Consider the following 14,130-nt stretch of genomic DNA (forward strand, 5'->3'; position numbering starts at 1 on the left):
TCCAATTTAACCAGATGGAAAAGACTATGACCAGGCACTAAAATGTTAGTAAATGAGCAAGAGTAATCAGAAAATCCATGGATGACTATGAAGGGGCTGCAAAGGGCTTGGCATAAACTGCCAAGGAGCATAATTTTTACTCATAGGAGACAAAAAATAGTGTATAATTCAGAATGGAGATCAGAAGAATGTCAACTCTGACTGCCAGATTCAAAGTCCATGGGATGCTGGTGAACTTGCAGACTTCAAATGAAAGAGCTTCAGGAGAAAAATGGCTTTTCATGGAAGAATCAACTTTCAGTTAATGTACAGAAGAGAAAAGGATGTTAAATGAAGAGCTCATAAATGAGGAAGAAGAGTTTCCTTAATGTTTTCTTTCAGTAGTTTCATAGTTTGAGGTCTTAGATTTAAATATCAAATTCATTTTGATTTGTTTTTTGTATGTGTTGAGAGATAAGGGTCTAGTTTAATTTTTCTGCATACGGGGATCCAGTTTTCCCAGCACCATTTAGAGACTATCATTTCCCCAATGTGTGTTCTTGGCACCTTTGTCAAAAATGAGTTTACTGTAGATATGTGGATTTCTTTCTGAGCTCTCCATTCTGTTCCATTGATCTATGTGTTTGTTTTTATGCTAGTATCATGCTGTTTTAGTTACTATAGATCTACAGTATAATTTGATGTCAGGTAATGTGCATTGCACATTTAAAAATAACTTTAAAAACATAATTGGAATGTTTATAACACAAAGAAATGATAAATGCTTGAGGCAATTGATATCCCATTTACCCTGATGTGATTATTACACATTGTATGCCAGTATCAAAATATCTCATGTACACCATAAATATATACACCTACTATGTAACCATAAAAATTCAAAATAGGTCGGGTGCAGTGGCTCATGCTTGTAATCCTAGCACTTTGGGAGGCCAAGGCAGGCGGATCACGAGGTCAAGAGATCAAGACCATCCTGGCCAACATGGTCAAACTCTGTCTCAACAAAAATACAAAAATTAGCTGGGTGTGGTGGTGTGCACCTGCAGTCCCAGCTACTTGGAAGGCTGAGGCAGGAGAATCACTTGAACTCGAGAGGTGGAGGTTGCAGTGAGCCAATATTGTACCATTGCACTCCAGCTTGGCGACAGAGCAAAACTCCATCTCAAAATAAATAAATAAATACATACATTCAAAATAAAAAAAATTAAGAAAAATGAATAAGTTGGTAACTATAGATCAGAGTGTACCAAAAGCACATAGAGGGGAGTACTGAGCAATAAAGTTAGGACAAGAAAGAAGGACCCTGGATCCTGGAGCAGTATGTGTAAGAGAACACAGATTACAGATGAGCAGAAAGGCTCAGACTTCGGCATTGAGCGAAGATAACAGATTTGAGTAATATCAGAGAAAACCGTCCACTAACTTTCAAAATTGGCCATAGCAGTATATTATTCATTTGGGAAAGACTGGCCATGGCTTGGGTAACAATAATTCTGAAGGTATTTGACGAGAAAATTCTGACTTGGGTTGATTGCATTGGCTCTGATGATAGGCTCTGGGTGTAAGTTTTCTAAACACAGGCTTCCTCCACTGTACTATATAAGCTGAAGAGTGAGGGTGGAGATCTAATGGTTAGAGGTCTGATCATAAAAGCTGAGAGAAGCTCATCACTAATTCAAGCTTTACAAATCTATGGGAGTCACTGACCACCAGTACCTTCAGTGACAGTCCCCAGTCTTGTACTAATTGACTTGAGATGCAATGGGTTTGCATTACTGGTATGTTTTGGCTGTGTTCTCACCCAAATTTCATCTTGAATTGTAGTTCCCATGATCCACACATGTCGTGAGAGGGACCCAGTAGGAGGCAATTGAATCATGGGGGCAGGTTTTTCCTATGCTGTTCTCATGATGGTGAATAAGTCTCACGACATCTGATGGTTTTATAAAGGGTAGTTCCCCTGCACATGTTCTCTTGCCTGCTGCCATGGAAGATGGGCCTTTGTTCCTTCTTCACCTTATGCCATGATTATGAGGCCTCTCTAGCCCTGTGGAACTGTGAGTCCATTAAACCTCTTTTTCTTTGTAAATTACCCAGTCTCAGGTATGTCCTTACAGCAGCTTGAGAACAGACTAATACAGTAAATTGGTACTGGTAGAGTGGGGTGCTGCTATAAGGATACCCAAAAATGTGGAACCAACTTTGGAACTGGGTAACAGGCAGAGATTAAAACAGTTTGGAGGGCTCAGAAGAAGAGAGGAAAATTTGGGAAAGTTTGGAACTTCCTAGAAACTTGGAAAGCTCAGAAGACAGGAAGATGTGAGAAAGTTTGAAACTTCCTAGAGACTTGTTGAATGGCTTTGACCAAAATACTGATAGAGAAATGGACAATGAAGTCCAGGTTGAGGTGGTCTCAGATGGAGATGGAGAGCTCATTGGAAACTGGAGCAAAGGTGATTCTTGCTATGCTTTTGCAAAGAGACTGGCAGCATTTTGCCCCTGCCCTAGAGATCTGTGTAACTTTGAATTTGAGAGAGATGATGTAGGGGATCTGGTAGAAGAAATTTCTAAGCAGCAAAGCATTGAAGAGGTGACTTGTGTGCTCTTAAAATCATTCAGTTTTAGTCATTCACGAAGATATGGTTTGGAATTGGAACTTATATTTAAAAAGGAAGTAGAGCATAAGAGCTGAGAAAATTTGCAGCCTGAAGATGTGATAGAAAAGAAAAACCCATTTTCTGAGAAGAAATTCAAGCCAGCTGCAGAAATTTGCGTAAGTAACAAGGAGCCAAATGTTAATCACCAAGACAATGGGGAAAATGTCTCCACGGCATGTCAGAGGTCTTCACAGTTGCCCTTCCCATCACAGGTCTGGAAGCCTAGGAGGAAAAAATGGTTTCATGGGCTGGGCCCAGGGTCTTGAAGTTTTGTGCAGTCTCCAGACTTGGTGCTCTGCCTCCAAGCCATTGCTAAAAGGGGCCAATGTACAGCTCAGTCCATTGTTTCAGAGGATGCAAGCCTCAAGCTTTGGCGGCTTACATGAGATGTTGGGCCTGCAGGTGAACAGAAGTCATGAATTGAGATTTGGAAACTTCGGCCTTAGATTTCAGATGATGTACAGAAATGTCTAGATGTCTAGGCCAAGGTGTGCTGCAGGGTCAGAACCCTCATGGAGAACCTCTGCTAGGGCAGTGCAGAAGGGAAATGTGGGGCTGAAGCCCCCACACAGAGTCCCCGCTGGGGCACTGCCTAGTGGAGTTGTGAGAAGAGGACCACTGTTCTCCAGATCCCAGAATGATAGATCCACTGACAGCTTGCATTGTGCACCAGGAAAAGCCACAGACACTCAATGCCAGCCCATGAAAGAAGCCAGGAGAAGGGCTGTACCCTGCAAAACCACAGGGGCAGAGATGCCCAAGTCCATGGGAACACACTTCTTGCATTGGCATGATCTGGATGTGAGACATGGAGTCAAAGGAGACCATTTTGTAGCTTTAAGATTTGACAGCCATGCTGGATCTCGGACTTGCTTGGAGTCTGTTACCCCTTCATTTTGGCCAATTTCTCCCATTTGGAGCACATGTATTTACCCAATGCCTGTACCCCAATTGTATTTAGGAAGTAACTAACTTGCTTTTGATTTTACAGGCTCATAGGTGGAAGGGACTTGCCTTGTCTCAGATGAGACTTTGGACTGTGGACTTTTGAGTTAATGCTGGAATGAGCTAAGACTTGGGGGACTGCTGGGAAGGCATGATTGGTTTTGAAATGAGAGGACATAAGATTTGAAAGGAGTCAGGGGTGAAATTATATGGTTTGGCTGTGTCACCGCCCAAATCTCATCTTGAATTATAGCTGCTGTAATCTCCATGTGTCATAGGAGGGATCTGGTTGGAGGTAATTGAATCAAGGGTGTGGGTTTTTCCCTGGTGTTCTTATGATGGTGAATAAGTCTCACAAGATCTAATGGTTTTATAAAGGGAAGTTCCCCATCACAGGACCTCTTGCCTGTCATCATGTAAGATGTGCCTTTGCCTTCTATCATGATTTTGAGGCCTCCCTAGGCGCGTGATACTATGAGTCCATTAACCCCCTTTTTCTTTATAAATTCCTCAGTCTCATGTATGTCCTTATAGCAGCTTGAGAATGGGCTAATACAATTACTCTGTGTTCTATCTAGAAAATCCAAGAATTACGACTGCCACACATGCAATTATAGAAATGCTAATCATCCTCTCACTCTTTTTTTTCCCTAGTAGATACATATTTTTGTTTAAAATATAACCATTCCACAAAAGTACTTGAATCTGTTCCCAATGCATTTACTAACAGAAAACAGTATTAGACCAACCTGGTCTCTGGATTTAATGTGCTTTGCAGACTTGTTAGGTTTAGCTGTAAATAATCTTACTCCCTATAGTGTGGGATGTTTAAAAGTGTTGTGCTGCATACACAGAGCAAAGCTTTCACAGTGGCTAGTCAGAAATAAGCAAAGGGACAGATTTAAAGTTGGGAAGATGAGGAATATAAACAAAAGAGTTCTACTTAGTTAACCCAAATATGGAAATAAAGTAAAACCAAGAGGCCTGGTAGGGGTAGCCATGTTGCAATTTCCAGTTTTCATCCAGATATTTCATATCAGGTAGATCCTGTCACTAGTATCATACTTGCTATAAAGCATATTACAGTCTTTCTCTTCTGCAAATTATGCTCATGCAGTTATGTGTCTTATGATGGAAAGACTTCCAAAGGGGGAAAGCAGTTTTCTTCATGTCAAATATAATAAACCCAAACCAGGTAAGTCAGTTTTGTAGCCTGGAATCCTATTTGTTTGCATTAGGTTGACTTTCTCATATATCTTCCACCAGTAATATCAGACTGTATATCCATTCTGATGATGTATAAATGGAAAATTTTCTGTGTAAAATCACATGGGAACTTTCACAAGATCACTTTGACATGCTTTTTCCCTTATTTTTTTCCTGCTGTGATTTTGGAAGGCTGTATATTTTTTTCTCCTGTTAAAATGATTAGTGCTTTAAGTGAATGAGATCACTTACTGAAATAAAAATCCAGCCAAGCCATAGTCTCATATCATGATCTCATACAGGCTCAGTCTCAAGAGAGGCTCCCTGAGAGATTTTGCAAAAACTGTTCATCCAATTGTTGTATGCAGCCTCTATTCAGAAACAAAATGTGCTTGAAAAAATTTTGTAAAAAGGGCCCCTGGATGCCAAAAACAATACAAATGCATGTGTGCCTTAATATAGGCTGCTATCTTGCAAAAATAATCTTCCCCTGTTGCACATGTAAAACCTATGGTGCATGAAACACCTGAAGACCTATGTAATCATCACTCTCTGCCTAGCAAGAGACCTAAGGTGCTGAGCTCTGTACATGGCTCTGTGCCTACAATCAGTGGGGCATCTGGGGATGCCTAGGCTTCCTCACAGCTTCACTTGACTTCAGAGATTTCTGATTACTGTTCCTCTGACACATACATTTTTTAATTTTCCAGTCATTAAATACTCACAAGTAGGGATAATGGTCAATGAACATGTCTTACAGTCAAGTAAGTAGTTCCAAAATGATCATGAAAATGTGAGTTAATAATTTTTGGCTTTCCTGCAGGGTTAATCTAGAAAACACTGCAAAGTAGTACCCACTACTTCACTGAGCTCTCTCTCATAGTTCTTCCCTTTTTCCTTCCTTGTCAGTCTTTTTCTTTTCACTCTAACTTTCCTTCCCATTACTTCCCATTCTCTGCAACTTTCTCCCTCAAATCCTTCTTCTCCCTCAAAAATGCACTTCATTTTGCCTACAGATCAAACTTTTTTGTATTGAGGTAAAATTTACATAAAGTTGAAATGCATCAGTCTTAAGATAACAATTTGATACATCTTAATATATCAACATATCCTTCCTTGTTAACTACTTAATCAAGGCAGAGAATAATTCCAAACGCCTGAGAAAGTTGTCCTGTGTCACCTTGTAGTCAACCTACCCCCAAAGGCAACCATTGCTTTGATTTCTATGGTCATGGATTAGTTTTGCTTTGGTTTTGAACTTTTTACAGAATAACATATAAAATATCCTTATTTCTTTCTGGCTTCTTTCAATTAACATAATGATTTTGAGATCCATCCATGTTGTCATATGCATCAGTAGTAGTTACTTTATTACTACTGTGTACTACCCCATGGTATGAATATTCCATGATTTCTTTAATAGGCTTGCTTGATGAACAGTTTGGTTTTTTCTAGGTTTTGATATTTTGAATGAAGCGGCTATGAACAAAGTCTTACACAAGTCTTTTAGGATATTTCTCATGGAAAAATAATTAGGAATGAATAGTTGAGTACATTTAACTTTATAAGAAAAAGTCAAGTAGTTTTCAAAATGGCTGTACCATTTCATACATCCACTAGAAATGTATGAGCGTTCCATTGTTCCAGACTGTGACCAATATTTGTTCTTTTTTAATCCAGCTATTCTAGGGAGTATAAAATGCTGTCATATACTGGTTTTAATTACCCTGATAATGATATTAAGCACTGTTTCATATGCTTATTAGCCACTCCTAGACATTCTTTTGTGAAATAATTGTCTTTTGTCTATATTTGATGAAAGGAGAGTTGTCTTTTTAATTGTTTTGTTGTTGTTATATATTTAAGGTACAAGTTTTTTTGTTTAAAATACACGCATTTCAACTATGTTGTCTCATTTTGTGGCCAGCCTCTTCACTTTTTCGTGGAGTCTTTAAAAATTTTTTTTTTAATTTTATTATTATTTTGTTTTTAGAGACTGAGTTTCACTATGTATTCCAGGCTGGTCTCAAACTCCAGAGCTCAAGCAATCCTCCCACCTCAGCCTCACAAAGTTATGGGATTACAGGCATGAGCAACTGAGCCAGGGTGCATATTCTTTTATCTATTCCTTAGCCTTTTGTTTGTGGTGTTGTAAATGGGATATTAAATTTTTATTTTCAATTACTGGCTGTTGTTCTATAGAAACACAATTGATTTAAGGATATTGATGCTGTGTCTTAAGAACTTGCTAAATAAATTTATAAGTTTGGCAATTGTTTTGAAGATTCCCTATGATACTCTATGTAAACAGCCATATTGTATGTAAATAAAGATGATTTTGTGTGTGTTTTTTCCAATCATTATTGCATCTCATCCCCCTATTTCACTGGCTATACTTTCAGTATAATATTAAGTAAAACTGATGAGTAAGTACAACTAGTATCGTTCTGAATATTAAAAGGAAAACATCCAATATTATATCATTGCTTTTAATTTTAGCTATAGGTTTGTGCAGATGCTGTTTATCAGATTGAGAAAATGTTCTTCTATTCTTAGTTTGCTCAGAAACTTTATCATCAATGGATGTTGAATAATATCAAATGTTTGTTTCTATATTTTAGTAGCTTATAGAGCTAAAATTGACATACAATAAATCCCACATATGTAAAGTATACAATTTGATAAGACTTTTTTTTTTTTTGGAGTTGGAGACAGGGTCTCACTTTGTCACCCAGGCTGGAGTGCAGTGGCATGATCTGGGCCTCTGAGATTCAAGTGATCCTCCTGCCTCAGCCCCCCAAGTAGCTGGGACTACAGGTGTGCACCACCACGTCTGGCTAATTTTCGTATTTTTTGTAGAGACAGAGTTTCACCATGTTGCCCATCTAGTCTTGAACTCCTGAGCTCAAGTGATTTTCCTGCCTCTGCTTCCCAAAGTGTTAGGATTACAGGCATAAGCCACTGTGCCCAGCTGTAAGCTTTGATATATGAATACACCTGTGAAACAACATCACCACACTCAAAATAATGAACATTTCAAACGTCTCCATTTATTTAGATTTTCTTTCTTAGCGATGCTTTGTAGTTTCCAGTGCTTCAGGTTGTAAATGCCTTATGTTAGATTTGTTGCTAAGTGGCTCATACTTTTGTTGCTTCTGTAAGTGAATGTTAATTTCAATTACCAATCATACCTAGTATGTGGAAATGTATTTTATATTTTTATATTCACCTTGTATTCTGTAAACTTGCTAAACTCACATATTAGTTCCAGTTGGATTTTTGTAGATTCTCTAAGTTTTAATATAGATTATTATGTCGTTTGTGAATAATAAGTGTTTTACTTTGTCATTTTCAATTTAGATGCCTTTTATTTCCTCCCACTGACTTAACTGTAGTGGCTAGAGACTCCAGGGCAATGTTAAATAGAAGTGGTGTCCTTGCCTTGCCTTGTTTACTTCTACGTTTATAAAAGAAATTGATCTATAAATTTATTTTCTTGTAATGTCTTCATCTGGTTTTGCTCTCAGAGTAATGTTGGCTTCATAGGGTAAATTACTAAGAATTCTCTCCTATCCAATATTCTAGAAGAGTTGTGAAGGCTCAGTATTATTTTTTCTGAATGTGCTTATTTATTCTTTACTTTCACCCATGAAGCCATTTGTGGCTGGAGATCTTGTAGGAAGATTTTTAACTACAAATTTGAATGTATTTATAGATATGGGGCTATACAAGTTATCTATGTATTCTAACGTAGACTTTGGTAGTTTATTTCAAGGATTTTTTTTCATTTTATCTAAGTTGCCTAATTTATTGGCACAAAATTGTTTATAGTATTTTCTTATTATCCTTTTAAATCTGTGACATCTGTAGTGCTGTCACTTCTCTTACAGAAAATAGTGTTAATTTTTGTCAAACCTTTTTTTCCTGATCAGGGTGACTTGAGGTTAATTGATTAATCTCAAACAACCAGCTTTTGATTTTTTGATTTTTTTCTATTTTTTCTCTCCATTTCACTTGTTTCTGCTTTGATAATTATCATTTTTTCTTCTGCTTACTTTCATTTAATTTGCTCTTTTTTCTAAAAAAGATTCTAAAGTTAAACATTGAGGTCATTGATATGAATTTTTTTCCAATTTTTACATGGACATTGAGTTCTGTAAGATTCCCTGTAAATACTGCCTCCCTCATTCCACAAATTTTGATGACTTTCATTTTCTTTTTTTTTTTTTTGAGACGGGGTCTCGCTCTGTCACCCAGGCTAGAGTGCAGTGGCGCCATCTCGGCTCACTGCAAGCTCCGCCTCAGCCTCCCGAGTAGCTGGGACTACAGGCCCCTGCCACCACGTCCGGCTAATTTTTTGTACTTTTAGTAGAGATGGGGTTTCACCGTGTTAGCCAGGATGGTCTCGATCTCCTGACCTCGTGATCCGCCCACCTCGGCCTCCCAAAGTGCCAGGATTACAGGCATGAGCCACCGCGCCCGGCTGATGACTTTCATTTTCACCTGGTACAAAAAACATCTAATTTCTCCTTCGATTTCTTCTTTGAACTGTGAGTTATCAAGAAGTGCATTATTTCATTTCCAAACACTTGTAAATGACATATAATTCTGTTGTGGGTAGAGAAGATACTTTTACTAACTCAAATATTTTGAAATGTATTGAGACTTGTCATATAGAACAGAATATGGTCCCTATTGGTAAACGATTTGTGTGCACATGAGAAAAAGTACATATTCTGCTGTTGTGTGCATTGTTTTATAACTGGTAATTAAATAAAAGTGGCAAATAAGTTATATTTTCCAAGTATTCAGATCTTTATGACTTTCAGTTTCTTCTAGCAATTATTAGAGGTAAACAATTAACAAGGAAGAAAATGTAAACCAAGCATAGGAATAATTACTTTAAGAATAAATTATATAAGCAAGGCAATTAGGAATAAAACTGTATATTTAAGAAGAATGAATCTCCTATATCTTACATATACAAAATACATAAAAAATATTATGAGTGGGTAATGTCTCAAAAATACATAACAATTCTAAATGGGTGTGTACCTTATAACAGACTTCAAATTCATGAAGCCAAAACTGATAGAACAGAAATAATAAGCTATCTTTATTGTCATAATTATTAACACTCAGGTCACAGTAATTGATAGAAAAAGTTGACAGAAAATCAGTAAAAATGTAGAACACTTGAACAATACTATCAATTAAATCGACCCAATTGGTATTTATAAAGTACTTTACTCATAAATAGCTGAAAATAAGTTATTAGTAAGTGAACACAGAATATTCACAATTACGTCATATTTTGGGTGGTAAGTATAGTAATTTTAAAAGGTTTGAAAACATAAATGATATATTACTTAACCAACACAGAATTAATGTAGAAATCAAAACCATAAAAAATTGGAAAATCCTCAAATATATGAAAATTGAACAATGAATTTCTACACACCCACAGTGCATATGATAAATTACATGGCTCTCTTTCCCACCTTGCAAAATGGTGAGTGAAAAATTTGAGAAGACCGATACTAAAAAGAAGAAACCTGAAGCCAAGAAGGCTAAGGCCAGTGGTTAGGTTAAAAATATTAACCTGAAGGCTAAACAGCCCAAGAAGAGGAAGCTTCACGGCAGACAAAATCCTGTCATCATTATCGAAGGAATTAGCAAACATTCCCAATCTGCTACGTATTTCTGAGGGTCATATTCAAGATGAAGTACTTAGCTGCTGAATTCAGGGTTTAAAAAAAAAAAAAAAAAAGGATGGAGGTTCTTGCCACTGTCCCCAGAACCAGTTGGTGGTCATATGAATGTGGTACCTGAGTGGTTAAACTTCACAAAATGCCTAGATACTATTCTACTGAAGATAAGCCTCAAAAGCTGTTAAGCCACAACAAAAACTCCTCCAGTCAGCATGTGAAAAAAATGTGAGCTAGCAACTCTCCTAGGACCATTCTGCTCATCCTGACTGGGCACCACAGGGCAATAGACTGGTTGCTCTAAAGCAGTTGAGCAGTGGCTTGTTACTTGTGACTGAACCTATTGTTCTTAATCAGTTTCTTCTGCATAGAACACACCAGAAATTTGTCATTGCCACCTCCACAAAAATTGATATCAATGATGCAAAAATCCCCCAACATCTCACTCATGTTTACTTTAAGAAGCAGCAGCCATGGAAGCTCAGACACCAGAAAGATGAGATCTTAGACATAGAAAAAGAGAAATATGAGATTACAGAGCAGTGTAAGATTGATTAGAAAGCTGTGGACTTGCAAAAGTTACCAAAAATTAAATTTATTCCTCAGCTCCAGGACTACCTGTGATCTGTGTTTGTCCGAATGGCATTTATCCTCACAAATTAGTTTTCTAAATTTCTTACAAAGAACCTAATTAAATAAGTGATACATTTTTGTAAGAAAAGGAGTAAAAAAGAAATTACACGGCAAGTTAGAAAATATTTTTAAACTAATGAAATTTTAAAATATCAAAATTTGTGATGTGTAACTGCAATGAACTAAATGTTTGCCATTTCCCGCCAAAAAAAAATTTATGTTGAAATCCCTGTGTATTTCAAGGATTTTTTTCATTTTATCTAAGTTATCTAATTTATTGGCACAAAATTGTTTATAATATTTTCTTATTATCCTTTTAAATCTGTGATATCTGTAGTGATGTCACTTCTCTTACAGAAAACAGTGTTAATTTTTGTCAAACCCTTTTTTCCTGATCAGGCTGACTTGAGGTTAATCCATTTTATTAATCTCAAACAACCAGCTGTTGATTTTGTAATTTTTTCCTATTTTTTCTCTCCATTTCACCTATTTCTGCTTTGATAGTTATTATTTTTTTCTTCTGCTTACTTTGATTTAATTTGCTCTTCAATTTTATGATTTAAAATTGATGATTAATAGAATGATTATAGAAAGTGGAGACTTTGGGAGATAATTAGGTCATATGTGTGGAATTCTCATGAATGGGATTAGTGCCCTTAAAAAAGGGACCCCAGAGACCTCTCTTGCCCTTTTTGTTTTGTTGTTGTTGTTGTTATGTAAAAATGCAACAAGAAGTTAGTCTGGAACTCACATGAGGGTAGAACCTGACTGTGCTAGCTGGCAGCCTGATCTCTGACTTCCAGCCTCCAGAAGTGTAAGACATTTGTTGTTAAGCCACCCAGTATCTATGGTAATTTTTTCTGGCAGTCAAACAGACTAAGACAATAATTAAAGTAAATTTATGGGGACGGAAAGTCTTAAATCAATACTGTAAGCGTCTTACTTAAGAACATGGCAAAAAAAAAAAAAAGAGCAAATTAGCAGAAAGAAAGCAAAAAGGAAAAATAATGAACATAAAAGAAGAAATTAATTACATGGAAAAGAGAAAAACAATAGAGAAAAATAAATTAACCCAAAAACTGGTTCTATGTAATATCCAACAAAAATAATAAACTTTCAGCAAGTCTGATCAGGAAAAAGAAAGCAAATACAGTATACAAATTACCAATAGGAGCAATGAAAGAGGGGGAATCACTAAAGATTCCATTGCCATTAAAGGTTAATAAGAGAATATTATAATAAATTTTATACCATCAATTCTACAATGTAGACGAAAGAGACATATTTGTTGAAAGACGCAACCTACCAAAACTCACTCAAGGGGAAATCAATAAAATTGACTAGCCATATGTCTATTAATAAGATTAAATTTGTAGTTTAAATTATTGCCTCAAAGGAAATTCCAGGGTCAAATCACTTCAGGGGTTATGTCTTGCAAATTTAAAGAAGAACTGACAACAATTTCACATAAAACTTTCAATAAAAATTATAAAAGAGAAAAAACTATTTCTAAAATTTATGAAGTCTGTATTTTGATGATTCAAAGACCAGAAAGATATAACAAGAAAAGAAAAATCACAGGCCAATACCACTAATGAAAATAGATGTAAACATCTATTAAAATATTAAGTAAATTGAATTATGCAATATAGAAAGAGAAATATGTCATGATCAAGTACAGTTCTTCCCAGAGATGCAGAGTTAGTTTAATTTTTAAAAAATCAATGTAATACCATATTAACAACCCCAAAAAGAAAAAGATGAAGTAAAAACATTTGACAAAATTTACTCCTATTAATGATAAAAACTCTTACTAAACTAGGAATAAAATGGCACTCTTCTAGCTAGTGGTATACATATATACAAATCCTACTGCTAACATACTAAATAGAAAGAGACTGAATTTTTTTCTCCCTATGTTCAGAAACAAGGCAAGGAGATATATTCTTACCATTTCTATTTAACACTGTATTTAAGTTCCTGGCCAATACAATAAGGAAAGACAAACAACTACGTAGAGTTAAGTGGAAGAAGAAACACATCTTTATTCACAAATAAAGTGATCGTCTATGTAAAAAAAAATCCAAATAAATCTAATAAGAACAGCATGGTACATCATAATACAAAAGCAGACACATAGATCAATGGAACAGGACAGAGAACCCAGAAATAAAGCCATACAGACATACAACCATCTGATCTTTGACAAAGTCAATAAAAACAAGCAACGGGGGAAGGACTCCCTATTCAATAAATGGTGCTGGGATAACTAGCTAGCCATGTGCATGAGAATGAAACTAGACCCCTACATTTCAACATAAACAAAAATTAACCCAAGACTGATTAAACACTTAAATTTAATACCTCAAATTATAAAACTCTTAGAAGAAAACCTAGGAAATACCACCTGTACATCAGCCTTTGGCAAATAATTTATGACTAAGTCCTTAAAAGTAATTGCAACAAAACAAAAATAAACAAATGAGATCTAATTATACTAAAGAGCTTTTGCATAGCAAAAGAAACTATCAACAAAGTAAACAGACAACCTACAGAATGAGAGAAGATATTTGCAAACTATGCACCAACAAAGGTCTATACTGGGCATATACCCAAAGGATTATAAATCATGCTGCTATAAAGACACATGCACATGTAGGTTTATTGTGGTACTATTCACAATAGCAAAGACTTGGAACCAACCCAAATGTCCATCAATGATAGACTGGATTAAGAAAATGTGGCACATATACACCATGGAATACTATGCAGTCATAAAAAGGATAAGTTCATGTTCTTTGTAGGGACATGGATGAAGCTAGAAACCATCATTCTGAGCAAACTATCACAAGGACAAAAAAACCAAACACCGCATGTTCTCACTCATAGGTGGGAATTGCGCAATGAGAACACTTGGACCCTGGGTGAGGAGCATCGCACAACGGGGCCTGTCGTGGGGTGGGGGGAGGGGGGGAATGATG

At 36.3% G+C, this 14,130-nt stretch overlaps 1 long non-coding RNA gene and 1 pseudogene across 2 annotated transcripts in view; one reads left to right on the forward strand and one right to left on the reverse strand.

The window, feature by feature from the left end:
* Positions 1 to 14,130, reverse strand: part of LOC131382159 (uncharacterized) — a 325,239-nt gene that overhangs the window by 237,408 nt on the left and 73,701 nt on the right. The window lies entirely within an intron of this gene.
* LOC116460209 (large ribosomal subunit protein eL6-like) lies at positions 10,659 to 11,187 on the forward strand (annotated as a pseudogene).

This window comes from Hylobates moloch, unplaced genomic scaffold, assembly GCF_009828535.3.
Source record: "Hylobates moloch isolate HMO894 unplaced genomic scaffold, HMol_V3 SCAFFOLD_20, whole genome shotgun sequence".
Classification (NCBI taxonomy): domain Eukaryota; kingdom Metazoa; phylum Chordata; class Mammalia; order Primates; family Hylobatidae; genus Hylobates; species Hylobates moloch.